Raw genomic sequence first — 17805 nt, 5'->3', positions numbered from 1 at the left:
CCGGGATTACCCCCACATCGATCCGTTGAATTTCAAATAGATCTTGTACCAGGAGCTGCACCAATAGCTCGTGCTCCTTACAGACTCACACCCAGCGAGATGAAAGAACTGCAAAGCCAATTACAAGAACTTTTAGAGCGTGGTTTCATTCGACCAAGCACATCACCGTGGGGAGCTCCTGTTTTGTTTGTCAAGAAGAAAGATGGTACATTCAGGTTGTGTATCGACTACCGAGAGTTGAACAAACTTACCATCAAGAACCGCTACCCACTACCGAGAATTGACGACTTATTTGATCAACTACAAGGCTCGTCTGTTTATTCAAAGATTGACTTACGTTCCGGGTATCATCAAATGCGGGTGAAAGAAGATGATATTCCAAAGACTGCTTTCAGAACACGTTACGGTCATTACGAGTTTATGGTCATGCCGTTTGGTTTAACTAATGCACCAGCTGTGTTCATGGACCTTATGAACCGAGTGTGTGGACCATACCTTGACAAGTTTGTCATTGTTTTCATTGATGACATACTTATTTACTCAAAGAATGACCAAGAACACGGTGAACATTTGAGAAAGGTGTTAGAAGTATTGAGGAAGGAAGAATTGTACGCTAAGTTTTCAAAGTGTGCATTTTGGTTGGAAGAAGTTCAATTCCTCGGTCACATAGTGAACAAAGAAGGTATTAAGGTGGATCCGGCAAAGATAGAAACTGTTGAAAATTGGGAAACCCCGAAAACTCCGAAACACATACGCCAATTTTTAGGACTAGCTGGTTACTACAGAAGGTTCATCCAAGACTTTTCCAGAATAGCAAAACCCTTGACTGCATTAACGCATAAAGGGAAGAAATTTGAATGGAATGATGAACAAGAGAAAGCGTTTCAGTTATTGAAGAAAAAGCTAACTACGGCACCTATATTGTCATTGCCTGAAGGGAATGATGATTTTGTGATTTATTGTGACGCATCAAAGCAAGGTCTCGGTTGTGTATTAATGCAACGAACGAAGGTGATTGCTTATGCGTCTAGACAATTGAAGATTCATGAACAAAATTATACGACGCATGATTTGGAATTAGGCGCGGTTGTTTTTGCATTAAAGACTTGGAGGCACTACTTATATGGGGTCAAAAGTATTATATATACCGACCACAAAAGTCTTCAACACATATTTAATCAGAAACAACTGAATATGAGGCAGCGTAGGTGGATTGAATTGTTGAATGATTACGACTTTGAGATTCGTTACCACCCGGGGAAGGCAAATGTGGTAGCCGATGCCTTGAGCAGGAAGGACAGAGAACCCATTCGAGTAAAATCTATGAATATAATGATTCATAATAACCTTACTACTCAAATAAAGGAGGCGCAACAAGGAGTTTTAAAAGAGGGAAATTTAAAGGATGAAATACCCAAGGGATCGGAGAAGCATCTTAATATTCGGGAAGACGGAACCCGGTATAGGGCTGAAAGGATTTGGGTACCAAAATTTGGAGATATGAGAGAAATGGTACTTAGAGAAGCTCATAAAACCAGATACTCAATACATCCTGGAACGGGGAAGATGTACAAGGATCTCAAGAAACATTTTTGGTGGCCGGGTATGAAAGCTGATGTTGCTAAATATGTAGGAGAATGTTTGACGTGTTCTAAGGTCAAAGCTGAGCATCAGAAACCATCAGGTCTACTTCAACAACCCGAAATCCCGGAATGAAAATGGGAAAACATTACCATGGATTTCATCACTAAATTGCCAAGGACTGCAAGTGGTTTTGATACTATTTGGGTAATAGTTGATCGTCTCACCAAATCAGCACACTTCCTGTCAATAATAGAAGATGACAAGATGGAGAAGTTAGCACGACTGTATTTGAAGGAAGTCGTCTCCAGACATGGAATACCAATCTCTATTATCTCTGATAGGGATGGTAGATTTATTTCAAGATTCTGGCAGACATTACAGCAAGCATTAGGAACTCGTCTAGACATGAGTACTGCCTATCATCCACAAACTGATGGGCAGAGCGAAAGGACGATACAAATGCTTGAAGACATGCTACGAGCATGTGATATTGATTTCGGAAACAGTTGGGATCGACATCTACCGTTAGCAGAATTTTCCTACAACAACAGCTACCATTCAAGCATTGAGATGGCGCCGTTTGAAGCACTTTATGGTAGAAAGTGCAGGTCTCCAATTTGTTGGAGTGAAATGGGGGATAGACAGATTACGGGTCCAGAGATTATACAAGAAACTACCGAGAAGATCATCCAAATTCAACAACGGTTGAAAACTGCCCAAAGTCGACAAAAGAGCTACGCTGACATTAAAAGAAAAGATATAGAATTTGAAATTGGAGAGATGGTCATGCTTAAAGTTGCACCTTGGAAAGGCGTTGTACGATTTGGTAAACGAGGGAAATTAAATCCAAGGTATATTGGACCATTCAAGATTATTGATCGTGTCGGACCAGTAGCTTACCGACTTGAGTTACCTCAACAACTCGCGGCTGTACATAACACTTTCCACGTCTCGAATTTGAAGAAATGTTTTGCTAAAGAAGATCTCACTATTCCGTTAGATGACATCCAAATCAATGAAAAACTTCAATTCATCGAAGAACCCGTCGAAATAATGGATCGTGAGGTTAAAAGACTTAAGCAAAACAAGATACCAATTGTTAAGGTTCGATGGAATGTTCGTAGAGGACCCGAGTTCACCTGGGAGCGTGAAGATCAGATGAAGAAGAAATACCCGCATCTATTTCTAGAAGATTCGTCAACACCTTCAACTGTTTAAAATTTCGGGACGAAATTTATTTAACGGGTAGGTACTGTAGTGACCCGAACTTTTCCATGTTTATATATATTAATTGAGATTGATATTTACATGATTAAATGTTTCCAACATGTTAAGCAATCAAACTTGTTAAGACTTGATTAATTGAAATATGTTTCATATAGACAATTGACCACCCAAGTTGACCGGTGATTCACGAACGTTAAAACTTGTAAAAACTATATGATGACATATATATGGATATATATATAGTTAACATGATACTATGATAAGTAAACATATCATTAAGTATATTAACAATGAACTACATATGTAAAAACAAGACTACTAACTTAATGATTTTTAAACGAGACATATATGTAACGATTATCGTTGTAAAGACATTTAATGTGTATATATCATATTAAGAGATATTCATACATGATAATATCATGATAATATAATAATTTAAAATCTCATTTGATATTATAAACATTGGGTTAACAACATTTAACAAGATCGTTAACCTAAAGGTTTCAAAACAACACTTACATGTAACGACTAACGATGACTTAACGACTCAGTTAAAATGTATATACATGTAGTGTTTTAATATGTATTTATACACTTTTGAAAGACTTCAATACACTTATCAAAATACTTCTACTTAACAAAAATGCTTACAATTACATCCTCGTTCAGTTTCATCAACAATTCTACTCGTATGCACCCGTATTCGTACTCGTACAATACACAGCTTTTAGATGTATGTACTATTGGTATATACACTCCAATGATCAGCTCTTAGCAGCCCATGTGAGTCACCTAACACATGTAGGAACCATCATTTGGCAACTAGCATGAAATATCTCATAAAATTACAAAAATATGAGTAATCATTCATGACTTATTTACATGAAAACAAAATTACATATCCTTTATATCTAATCCATACACCAACGACCAAAAACACCTACAAACACTTTCATTCTTCAATTTTCTTCATCTAATTGATATCTCTCAAGTTCTATCTTCAAGTTCTAAGTGTTCTTCATATATTCTACAAGTTCTAGTTACATAAAATCAAGAATACTTTCAAGTTTGCTAGCTCACTTCCAATCTTGTAAGGTGATCATCCAACCTCAAGAAATCTTTGTTTCTTACAGTAGGTTATCATTCTAATACAAGGTAATAATCATATTCAAACTTTGGTTCAATTTCTATAACTATAACAATCTTATTTCAAGTGATGATCTTACTTGAACTTGTTTTCGTGTCATGATTCTGCTTCAAGAACTTTGAGCCATCCAAGGATCCGTTGAAGCTAGATCCATTTTTCACTTTTCCAGTAGGTTTATCCAAGGAACTTAAGGTAGTAATGATGTTCATAACATCATTCAATTCATACATATAAAGCTATCTTATTCGAAGGTTTAAACTTGTAATCACTAGAACATAGTTTAGTTAATTCTAAACTTGTTCGCAAACAAAAGTTAATCCTTCTAACTTGACTTTTAAAATCAACTAAACACATGTTCTATATCTATATGATATGCTAACTTAATGATTTAAAACCTGGAGACACGAAAAACACCGTAAAACCGGATTTACGCCGTCGTAGTAACACCGCGGGCTATTTTGGGTTAGTTAATTAAAAACTATGATAAACTTTGATTTAAAAGTTGTTATTCTGAGAAAATGATTTTTATTATGAACATGAAACTATATCCAAAAATTATGGTTAAACTCAAAGTGGAAGTATGTTTTCTAAAATGGTCATCTAGACGTCGTTCTTTCGACTGAAATGACTACCTTTACAAAAACGACTTGTAACTTATTTTTTTGACTATAAACCTATACTTTTTCTGTTTTGATTCATAAAATAGAGTTCAATATGAAACCATAGCAATTTTATTCACTCAAAACGGATTTAAAATGAAGAAGTTATGGGTAAAACAAGATTGGATAATTTTTCTCATTTTAGCTACGTGAAAATTGGTAACAAATCTATTCCAACCATAACTTAATCAACTTGTATTGTATATTATGTAATCTTGAGATACCATAGACATGTATACAATGTTTCGACCTATCATGTCGACACATCTATATATATTTCGGAACAACCATAGACACTCTATATGTGAATGTTGGAGTTAGCTATACAGGGTTGAGGTTGATTCCAAAATATATATAGTTTGAGTTGTGATCAATACTGAGATACGTATACACTGGGTCGTGGATTGATTCAAGATAATATTTATCGATTTATTTCTGTACATCTAACTGTGGACAACTAGTTGTAGGTTACTAACGAGGACAGCTGACTTAATAAATTTAAAACATCAAAATATATTAAAAGTGTTGTAAATATATTTTGAACATACTTTGATATATATGTATATATTGTTATAGGTTCGTGAATCAACCAGTGGCCAAGTCTTACTTCCCGACGAAGTAAAAAATCTGTGAAAGTGAGTTATAGTCTCACTTTTAAAATCTAATATTTTTGGGATGAGAATACATGCAGGTTTTATAAATGATTTACAAAATAGACACAAGTACGTGAAACTACATTCTATGGTTGAATTATCGAAATCGAATATGCCCTTTTTTATTAAGTCTGGTAATCTAAGAATTAGGGAACAGACACCCTAATTGACGCGAATCCTAAAGATAGATCTATTGGGCCCAACAAGTCCCATCCAAAGTACCGGATGCTTTAGTACTTCGAAATTTATATCATATCCGAAGGGTGTCCCGGAATGATGGGGATATTCTTATATATGCATCTTGTTAATGTCGGTTACCAGGTGTTCACCATATGAATGATTTTTATCTCTATGTATGGGATGTGTATTGAAATATGAAATCTTGTGGTCTATTGTTACGATTTGATATATATAGGTTAAACCTATAACTCACCAACATTTTTGTTGACGTTTAAAGCATGTTTATTCTCAGGTGAATACTAAGAGCTTCCGCTGTTGCATACTAAAATAAGGACAAGATTTGGAGTCCATGTTTGTATGATATTGTGTAAAAACTGCATTCAAGAAACTGATTTCGATGTAACATATTTGTATTGTAAACCATTATGTAATGGTCGTGTGTAAACAGGATATTTTAGATTATCATTATTTGATAATCTACGTAAAGCTTTTTAAACCTTTATTTATGAAATAAAGGTTATGGTTTGTTTTAAAAATGAATGCAGTCTTTGAAAAACGTCTCATATAGAAGTCAAAACCTCGCAACGAAATCAATTAATATGGAACGTTTTTAATCAATAAGAACGGGACATTTCACACTCAGTGTTCACTAGGCGGTTAGCTGAGAAGGCACTGGGTGGGACGGTGGTTGTCCCCACTTTAATCACAGTTGGTATCAGAGCGTTAGTCTTAGCGAACCAGGTCTTGCATTAGTGTGTCTAACTGATAGTTGTTTAAATGCATTAGTAAGTCTGGACTTCGACCGTGTCTGCATGTCAAAAGTTTGCTTATCATTCCATGTCGAAAATCATCTGCTTATCATCCTTAGGAAATTATCTACTTATCATTCTTAGTCTGGACATGTCTTACTGCCTCTATTGCATAGACAGTGTATAGATAAATTCATATCTTAGCGTATCTGTTTTTGTTACCTTTGCCTGACAGCTTTCGTAGATTCCTCAGTAACTTATGGGATTTTTAGTATTATATATGCATATGTAAATTATATATTGCAGGGTACTAATCTATATCCTATAATCTTTTTCTTATCAAAAATCCTTCATCTGATCGTACGAGATGAATCCCTCCACCAGTTCACGTTCCTCAGATTTCGATAGCTATTCCGATAGTTATTCCGACAGCTATTCCGACATGGATATTCACCTAAGCTCCGAAAGCAGTGTCATCAGAATGTACCAACAAATCAACCATCCCCAATTCATCTGATGGATTTGTAGTCGACTTAATCAATGGAGACGCGCAGAAGGCGATCCCTTCCACTAACCGAATTCACCTATTGGCGAAGAACCTGAAGCACTTACCGGCGAACCTGTTCGTAACACCATTTTCACCCTCATTTCTCGAATATCTCGCCACGACTATATCATAACTCAGATTCTAAACCTTATTCATCCACTCGTTTCGACCGACAATCATCCCGGGGTAATACAAGAAGTCAATGAACTTCGCGCTCTAATAATCAATTTGGAGAATATGGTGCAAAACGTACAGCTTCAGCAACATCACCGGCACCAATAGTATCACTAACAACCCAAGTTTCAATATCACAAGCCTCAACATCTCAATCTATACCTCGAGTATAATCATAGTTCTACATGATGTTCTACATCAGTTATCTTCGTTCGACATGGCAATTATGTAATCTCTAATGTTTTAGAGATTATATATTCTTATTCTAATGGTAAATCAAATGAGTTTAATATCATATTGACTCATTAAATCCATGATTAGATCTTAAGAAAATATATATGTATATATGTTTTCATAGGGATTGTAATTAAAATTTTTATTGTACAAACTGTTAATGGTGAAAATATTTTAACGGGTAGGTAATACCCGGGGAATATTTAGATTTCGCATTAATAAGTTACACTGTACATTCTTCAAATCTGATTCAACAGTCATTTACTATCCTACTTACATCCACCGATATACGTATCCGTTCACCGCAGAATAACCCTTTTCATTCAATTTCATATTTGGATTTTGACCTATCAGAATCCAACAAGTGGCATAATGAAGAAAACATTTGACAAAATAAAATTTGTTAGAAACAAACAAATTAACTATGAGAAATTTTGTTAAGAATCCACGCTAACTGTTCCTAACTAATTGTTCCTAGCTAACTGATTACATTTTATTTATCGCAATTTACATTCTCGTAATTTTATTTATCGTCATTTAATTTCTGTTATTTACTTTACGCACTTTATTTATCGTTATTTAAATTCTGTTATTTATTTTACGCACTTTAAATATCGGGACACGTATACAAGGTTTTGACATATCATATCGACGCATCTATATATATTATTTGGAATCACCATAGACACTCTATATGCAGTAATGATCGAGTTCTCTATACAGGGTTGAGGTTGATTCTATAATAATATATATACTTTGAGTTGTGATCGAGTCTGAGACATGTACAAGGGTCACGATAAGTATTAATCAATTCGAATATTATATATTAAACTATATATGAATTATTGGACTGTTAACTGTGGACTATCGACTGTGGACGAATAATATTGGACAATTAAAATGAATTAAAATACTGAGTATAATATATGAAACTAAATAATTCTTCAAGTTGCCACTTGATTTCATCTTAAACGCCATTTGTATCTTGACAATTCTAATCTGCGTTCAAACCTTTTATGATTCTTAAAAATACCTCAATCGAGAGGTTGAACCAACCGCACTTCATCTACGGAAGAAAAGATTGATGCATATAGTTATGCACTTGAAAACACTCGGAAACTGAGTAAACGTTTAACGTGTAGCTGTGCTAATTCCTTTAGCGTTATTATTACCGAAAATAACTTTTCAATCTCTTTTCAAATTAGCCAATTTTGTCACAGCTCCAACAAGTCAACTCCGACTCTTCGTTCGAAACAACCTCATTATAACCTTGATATATATGAGTACTCTTTATTGTTATCGGGAAAACCTTTTATATTCCATCATATTACCAGCAGACGTACCAGCAACCTCGTTGCTCCTTGGCTTGAATCTCTCTGATAAATCATTATATTTATTCATTGAAACCCTATCATATACTCATCCGCATCTTGTAACAAGAATTTCCAAACCAATTACGGGAATCAGCAATCAGTATTTCGACATCTCGCAGTGTTTCTATATCAACAGTTATATGTATACGTATAACATTTATCTCTTAGAATTATGATCTTTCATTCTAAAATTCTGAAAAGTACTCAGTCTACAAATCAATACTCTGAATGTTGAAAAAGCTGAATGAAGCAGCAGAAACTGTAGACAATCGTAAACGACTTTAATCGTCAGAAGTTTGATGATAAAGAATAATATGTTGGAAAAGCTCAGAAAAGTTGGAACTGGAAAACGGATTGAACTAACCAGGAAGGAAACCGTGAACAAAATCACAAGGACTAAACCTATACATTAAGAATCCTGATGATTCTGTTTCTGATGAAGTCTTTAGCGAATACCTTGCTTCTGACTCCAAACTCTTGCGGACAAATTTTCTTCATCATCCTTCGATATTAGAAATTCCAAGATATTATCGTATCTTTCATTATAAATATCCTCCATATTTCTAAAGATATTTTCATAACTATTCTTATCTGAAATCATTAATCTCTTCGTGCTATCAGTGTTACATCATATAAAAACTGTTAGTTTCTATATTCTGTAAACTTTCGAGCTTAAAATATGAATGTTATTGAAGTAATGTTGGGAACTGATGCATGAGTTAGTATAATATAATGACACCTGATCAATGTGATTATATTACAGTAAGTCATGCTGAGTTTCTAAATGGAACATGATGATTCACAGATTATAACGTCATCATGTGTCATGTTACATAACTCTTTCATTCTGATTAACTTCTGAACATATCAAGGAAATATATTCTTGATAGTTCTATTCTCAGTGATTCTTGTAATTTGAAAAATCAAATCGTGCTATTAAGTTTATTCTTGTTTAGAACATTACGTTCATTTGAAACTCCATACTTACGAATTCTGGACCGTTACTCGCTTTAATAGAGGTCGAGAAGATAATAAAAAGGCAAAGAGCTCCAAAATATAAGAGAAAATATTAAGTCCAATAACAACACGAAGGTTACAAACCGTGGATATTAATACGAATAGCAATATAAAGACACGGTATAATTAAGAATAGTATCACCCCAAGATGATAGCAAAAGTAAACAGATATTTCTGGTGGAAGATTGAAAAGATGGATGACAGAAATGATAATTACGAAAATATCAAGGATTAGAACGGGATTAAACATTTTCATAATCTTTTGGATGTATGAACTAAGAAAGAAAGTATAGGAATGGTGAGAATAATGGAACGGAAGAGTTTAATTTATAGTGGGAATATCAGACAGAGTAATCGAGGCAAGATGACCGCATTTAATTAAAGAGATCTTAAATCCCTTAAATTCCGAAGAATCAGATCTTATAGGTTTCGAAGATTTTCTTTAATCCTTTGAATTCCGAAATTCAACTCTGACTCTGTCAAAAGTTAAGATGAATCTTTACTTTCCTATTTCACTAATTGGTGATAGCTTCATTCGTACTCTTCGAATAATCGAATTATTTTTATCCATTTTACTCAATGATGATAAAACTCAATTTATCAACTCATATTTATCATGAAAACATTTTTATTGTTAGCCATAACCACCTCACTCAAATTTCGGGACGAAATTTCTTTAACGGGTAGGTACTGTGATGACCCGGGAATTTCCGACCAAATTTAAACTTTATTCTTGTATGATTTCGACACGATAAGCAAAGTCTGTAATGTTGAGTCTGAAAAACCTTGAATTATGTTCCTGTATTCATTTGACCATTGACTATTCCCGACGATTCACGAACATTGGTTGTAAATTAATATGTATATATATATTATAAATATAAATATAAATATATATATATATATATATATATATATATAAATATATATATATATATATATATATATATATATATATATATATATATATATATATATATATATATATATATATATATATATATAATATGCTGAATTGATAAAGTATACTTTAATTAATTGGAAATTATAAAATGTTAATAACTCATTAAAATTAAATCTGAAAAGATCTTATACAAAATAAGTTGTTACTAAATAAATCTATGTATAGATATAAATGACCTCTATAATTATTATTATCATATGTATATTGGAATATATACAAAAGTTATGGATATTATATGTTGAAACTTATTGTTAATAAAAGAAAATAACATATAGAATAAATATACATATATAATACTTATATATATAATACAATTATAATTAAGTACGTATTATATAATGTATTTATATTAAAAAGAATAAATAATATTCAATATGTAATGTGGAGTACAATTATAATAGATATATGTTAAATATAATTATTATTTTAATATTACTAATGGCACTTTTCTTATTATTAGTAATGTTAATATTAATATTAATATTAATATCATTAATATTATTATTTCTAATACAAGATATATATATATATATATATATATATATATATATATATATATATATATATATATATAAATTGATATATTATTATTAATAATTTGTATTATTATTATTATTATTATTATTATTATTATTATTATTAACTTGTATTAATATTATTAATTGTTATTGTTAATATTAATTAATTCCAAGAACAATGACAGGAAAACTAATAATGCTTCTATCCCTATCTACTTTATTTACTCTACTGCTCTAAATTGATTCTGTCTCTGATTCTATTATGTATCCAAATCAATTAAACAAACTATTACATCAAACGTTTGAATTTTTGTTTTTCTGTCCAATTAAATTCAACCATTTTATTCTACAGTATAAAGCAAAACGATTGAATTCTGTTGTTTCATATAAGACTCATTCGATTACTCCTCAATTATTATCAATCCACAATTACAATTGCTTATTGAAAGACACCCACAAAACAAAACCCATTTCATCTTCTTGAACCATTAAAACCACCTTTGTCTCTTCCTCTCTTCTATTCTCGTCCGATAACCATCATCACCCTCATCCTTGCATGATCACCACGATGTACTTTTGCTATCTCCACTATCAATCACCATATCGTCCTTCTGTTTTGATTCATTTACAATTACCATCACCACTTTATCACACCCATATACACCAAACGTCACCTTATAATACCATCTTCATTGATCATCAACAACTACCACCATAAACCCACATCTAATTATTTTATCTTTTATTCGATACCATGAAATAATCACCCAAGAATCACTTACGGTTTCGTTTTCCTATTCAACCACACCCTCAAATTTAATGAGACGCCTCATGTGTTGTGCTTATGAAGGAAAGCTAGCGTGAATCACAAACTAAACAAATTTCATTTTTATTGCTACTGTTTCAAGTTTTCAAGACCCACTAACTATTGAAGGTTCTTACCTCTTGTTCTTTGTCGGAATAATCACGAAAATCTCCACAAAACCGATTGGATCAAAAGTGTTGTCTGTTGCGATTATTACTGCAGGCGACCGGCTGTTTTTCTTTTAATTCGTGAACCATATATAACACCACAGGTTGCAACAATTATAAAACTACTTTTATGATTTGTTTACTATTTTTATGTCGAGAAAGATGATACCCATTAACAAGAAAGGTGCAAAGCAACTTGCAGTTTTTTATTGGTTAAATAATGATATACCAAAAAGTGAAAATGAAAGTAGTTGTATCATGATGTGGACTGTTGTCAATGGAATCCAGATAGGAGCAAAAACCGATCGAATTATTTACTTTCTTGTTTTGATTTTTGCCATTCGACATACCATGTTACACATATACTCAAACCAAATACAATATAGATATAACGATGATGATGTTGTGATGATGAGTGAGATATGACGTATGATGTTATGATTCGAGATTGATGGTGACCATGAACAAATAAAAAGATGATGATGACGAGAAGCGAATGATGATGATGATTAATAGACGATAGGATTGATGATGATGTAAGTTTATGATCGAATAATAATGATAATCGATGATAAAGATGATGAATTACAAAGATGATGATGATGTAGGGTTGTTGATCGTGGGAATCCAGCTGGAAGAATAATTGACCGACATTTTTTTCTTTCCATCGTTATTGGCCTGCTAAATCTTTTTCCTCTCGGGCTTATTGAGTTGGAAATTTAATTGGGCCAAGTTAGAATGCTTTTCTTGTTGGGCCGTGAAACAAACATTTTGGTTGGGCCATGTCTTATTTTCGTTGGGCCAGGAAACGGGATATATTGATTACCGTTGGAGATATAACAGAAAAACGTAATAGAGTAGCTGGTAGGGAATGTTGTTGAGGAGCGGGAGGTCGCGGGTTCGAGCCCCGTTCATGGCAATTTTTTTTAGGGAAATGCTATTAAGGTAGTTTCACTTATTATTATTAATGTTATTATTATTTTCATTAATAGTAGTATTAATATCATCTTATAAGTATTAGTATTATTATTAAGTGTTATAAATATATTGGTTACCATAATAATTATTATTATTAAATAAAAGTATAGTTATTAACACTATCATTATTATTATTAATATTATCATTTTAATAAAATTATTATTATTAATATTATTAGTGAATTACTAATATCAAAACTATCATTTTTTTTTAAAAACAGATAAATATTTTGTACCCAAAATATACTTATTACATATACTAAAATTATATTAAAATTTCATATAACTACACATATCAAATTTATTAATATTAGTTACAAAAATACATACAAATAACAAAACTATCGATTTTTCAGTATAACATTTAAACAATCACGTATATAAATATGGATATATTAATATAACTATATGAATATTAACATTTTAAATATATACACAAATTATATATACGAAATAAAGATATAATAAATAAATTTGTTCAGTTATGATTATGTGTAATAATAAATATACAAATGATATAGGTTCGTGAATCCGAGGCCAACCCTATACTTGTTCAATGACGTTATATGTATTTTACTACGAAATACAGTATGGTGAGTTTCATTTGCCTTTTTACCCTTTATATTTTTGGGCTGAGAATACATGCACAATTTTTATAAATGTTTTACGAAATAGACACAAGTAATCGAAACTACATTATATGGTTGAATTATCGAAATCGAATATGCCCCTTTTTATTAAGTCTGGTAATCTAAGAATTAGGGAACAGACACCCTAATTGACGCGAATTCTAAAGATAGATCTATCGGGCCCAACAAGCCCCATCCAAAGTACCGGATGCTTTAGTACTTCGAAATTTATATCATGTTCGAAGGAGGATCCCGGAATGATGGGGATATTCTTATATGCATATTGTGAATGTCGGTTACCAGGTGTTCAATCCATATGAATGATATTTTTGTCTCTATGCATGGGACGTATGTTTATGAGAAATGAAAATATGAAATCTTGTGGTCTATTAAAATTATGAAATGATTATTTATGTTAAACTGATGAACTCTCCAACCTTTTGGTTGACACTTTGAAGCATGTTTATTCTCAGGTACGAAAGAAATCTTCCGTTGTGCATTTGCTCATTCTATAAATATTACTTGGAGTCATTCATGGCATATTTCAAAAGACGTTGCATTCGAGTCGTCGAGTTTATTATTAAGTCAATTATAGTTGGATATATTATGAAATCGTATGCATGTCGTCAACTTTCGTTGTAAAGAAAGATTGTCTTTTAAAATCGAATTCAATGTTTGTAAAATGTATCATATAGAGGTCAAGTACCTCGCGATGTAATCAACTGTTGTGAATCGTTTATAATCGATATGGACTTCGTCCGGATGGATTAGGATGGGTCTTCACAAGTAGTTTCGTAATAAGAGCCTTGGGATCTACCTTTCTATCAACTTCGTCAATCTTCATTTTTATTTAAGAAGATGAAGCGGTGGTTATGAATTCGTACAGGTTAATTGCGAATTTTTGTAATTGCAAAGTATGATTAGGCAAAGTGCGTGAGATCTTGGTGGTTATGAATCATAATATATATAGGGAAAATAAGGGTGGCAATTGATTACGTTAATTATCCGTTGTGATAACTCAAACGGTAATATTTGAGGTAACGGGTGAAAATGGTAACATTTTGCCTATAACGGTAACTAAGCCAAAGCAAAAGCGCAAATAACTAAATTTGAATAGCGGTTATGTTAAATGCAGAATTTTGGAGTTTATCATGATACATCTACTTCGCAAAATGAATCATAATAAACTGGGGGGACTTGGTCATATACATGGCATTGTATATGTGTGTTTTATTTGCTAAAGTCTAAAAGCAGAATTACGCGGACCCTAAAGCTAAGATATGCAATATTCGCTGAAAATAAAGTTCAGTAGTTATATTTCCGCGTTAATAAGGGACTGCGGTTTAATCCACTGAGTTTCCGCGGATGGATAAGTAGTTCGCAGACCGCGGATATCTCGAATACTATAAATAGGGAGCTTGGCCTCTCATTTATGGGTTGTTGATTCTCTGCTATTTTGCCTAAGCCTTTGTAATTTTCACTTGTGATCTTGCCCAAGGGATTTTTACATTGCGCAAAGGTGAATTATGCTAAGTAACAATCAAGACCGGGTCGGGGTGGTTGATCACTTGATAGTTAAAGTGAAAGACGATCATCGGGGCCTAAAATAATCATCAAACATTCCATCCTCCATTGTAATCTTATTGCACTCAATCCGTAATTAAGTAACATCGCTAATTAAGGATTGATTATATATATATATATATATATATATATATATATATATATATATATATATATATATATATATATATATATATATATATATATATATATATATATAAAAGAGATTTGATAGGTTACATGTCATTAGCTCCTTAAATATTGCATATTAAGCCAAGTGTAATTTCCACATATCACAATTATTCATATATACCCTTATCAACCTTTAAAATCACATATTTACCCCAAGTAAATCATATATCATACATACCCAATTTAAATACTAAAACTATCGTATGTACCAATTTAATTTAAAAAAATTCACTAAACCCTATTTTACACAATTTAATTCCTATTTGATCCCTACTCCTATATACTAATCATTAGAAAAACTATTGACATTTGTTCATAACACACGTCCTATTATTATAGTATATTCATATACACATTTGTTCATATAAACTCATAAAAAAAACTACCAAACAATTTTTAATACTAATTTTGAGGGAATGGTAACGTATTACTCTGTATTAGTAAAATTATACAATTACATAACTAGATTCAATCGGTTTTTTAAATCCGATAGAACTCGAGCAATTTTTTGTTGTTGCAACTACTCGCAATATGAAATATATATGTATTTTATAGTCCCGTTCTGTCTAACATACTAGAAATGCGTCCTTTTTTAAGAGCTTTCGGCAATCGTCGGAGCACATTGAAAACGGTGATACATGGACGGTTTTGTTTCTAAGAACAATCATTAATTAAAGATTTATTAATTTGTTTATTGTAATTAAAATGAAAAGAATTGGACGGAGGGAGTACATAATTTGTTTGTGGAGATATAACGTCAAAGAAGAAAATCGATACATAATTTGTTTGTTTGAGAGATCGTTGAAAAAGAGTGGTTTATAAATTTGTATCATAAAATATATGTATGTTCCTTCTCTAACCTCTAAAGTATTAACTTGGTGGAAGCTATAACTGATTATGAGAGTTAGACCGACTGTACTTCTCTAACCTCTAATTTATAAACTTGGTTCCACCAAAATTTTGTCCATTTCATTTTAGTCTTATTGATTCCTTTGTGTTATTTGTGGTAGTCAAAATATGATGTAACACATTATTTGAAAGACACACATTTAAAATATTTCAATGAATCAATAACAAAATGGGTAAATTTTGACCTTTTTGATATAGTCAACTAATCAAACACATTACCATTTTATCTAAACTTTCAAATAGTAACCGTTATAACGTATTGAAAATAGAGTACGGGCTCAAATTAACCACATTTAAGCTATTGGGTCGTCATGTCCCCCTTAAACGTAACCACAAATATTGTTTGAAAATGATCAAGCGTCATAAAATTAAAATAAGTGAATTACTTAAAACGAATTTTGAGTAGCCATGCAACGCACGAGCTCAAAACCCTCTTGCTCTGTTCTGCACTCCATCATGTTTCCAGAGAAGGGCATTATTGTCATTGATGTCATTTTTTTAATTAACTACAAATCAATTGTTTCATATACATACGTTGTTCATACGTCTGACGAAACAAACTGAATCTTATATTCACGCAATTCAGTCCGTTAAATTCACTCGTGGGACAAAAATCCGCTCCATTCATGCTAAAACTGAAGGCAAAATCATGTCTTGGATCAAATCATAAGGCGATATCTCCTTCTAATGGTGAGTTTTTTTCGTTGTTGTTAATGAATCTCATTAAATCTGATATGCTGTAAGATTAGGGTTAGGCTTTAGGTACGATTGGATCAACCAATCGAGTGTCGACATTAAGCTTAGTATATTATGATTATTCTGAATCAATTGATCCAATAATTCGTCTTGAACAATCTGTTTTTTTTTTTTTTTTTTTTTTTTTTTTTGGTAAAATACATTGATATCAAATTCTTATTACATGACATTGATTGCTATACATGTGAATTTTGTTCTGAAATCTGTATGCTCAACAGTGATTTAACTGTAACTGAAATTTACGAGAACACTGAAAAAGAGAAGAATCAAGTACACGAGCATTCGACTTTGTAAATGAAATGGGTTGGCTTCTTAATTGAAGTTAACTGAAAGTTAGATTACCTACAATAGACCCCAATTCCAATATGTTTTCTTTTAAACGCTTCAGGTGGCTCATAGAGTTTTCTGTTTATCAGGATTGGTGTGTTGTGGTCAAGAAACTATTGGGCATTATCTTTAGCGGATCAATAGATGTTACAGACCATGGTTCGGTTGAAGTCACGTTGATGGATGTGAATCCACAAAGGCATGAACCTTCACCTACTTAGACCACTGATATTGGTGATTGTGACGTGGAGTGGGTGAGGTGCACCTTTTGGGGAAAAACTGTGACTGATGCATGACATTTTGGGGGGAGTTGTAATGGGGGCTTTTGTCATGATAAGACTGTGACGTGGCATTTTCTTTTTCTTTTTTTTAATTGTTTTTAATTTAGTTTTTATTTTATTTAATACAAAATATAAAATAAATTAGACAAAAGTACATTAATTATTAAAA

This window comes from Rutidosis leptorrhynchoides, chromosome 5, assembly GCF_046630445.1.
Source record: "Rutidosis leptorrhynchoides isolate AG116_Rl617_1_P2 chromosome 5, CSIRO_AGI_Rlap_v1, whole genome shotgun sequence".
NCBI lineage: Eukaryota > Viridiplantae > Streptophyta > Magnoliopsida > Asterales > Asteraceae > Rutidosis > Rutidosis leptorrhynchoides.
This window is presented reverse-complemented; position numbering follows the sequence as displayed.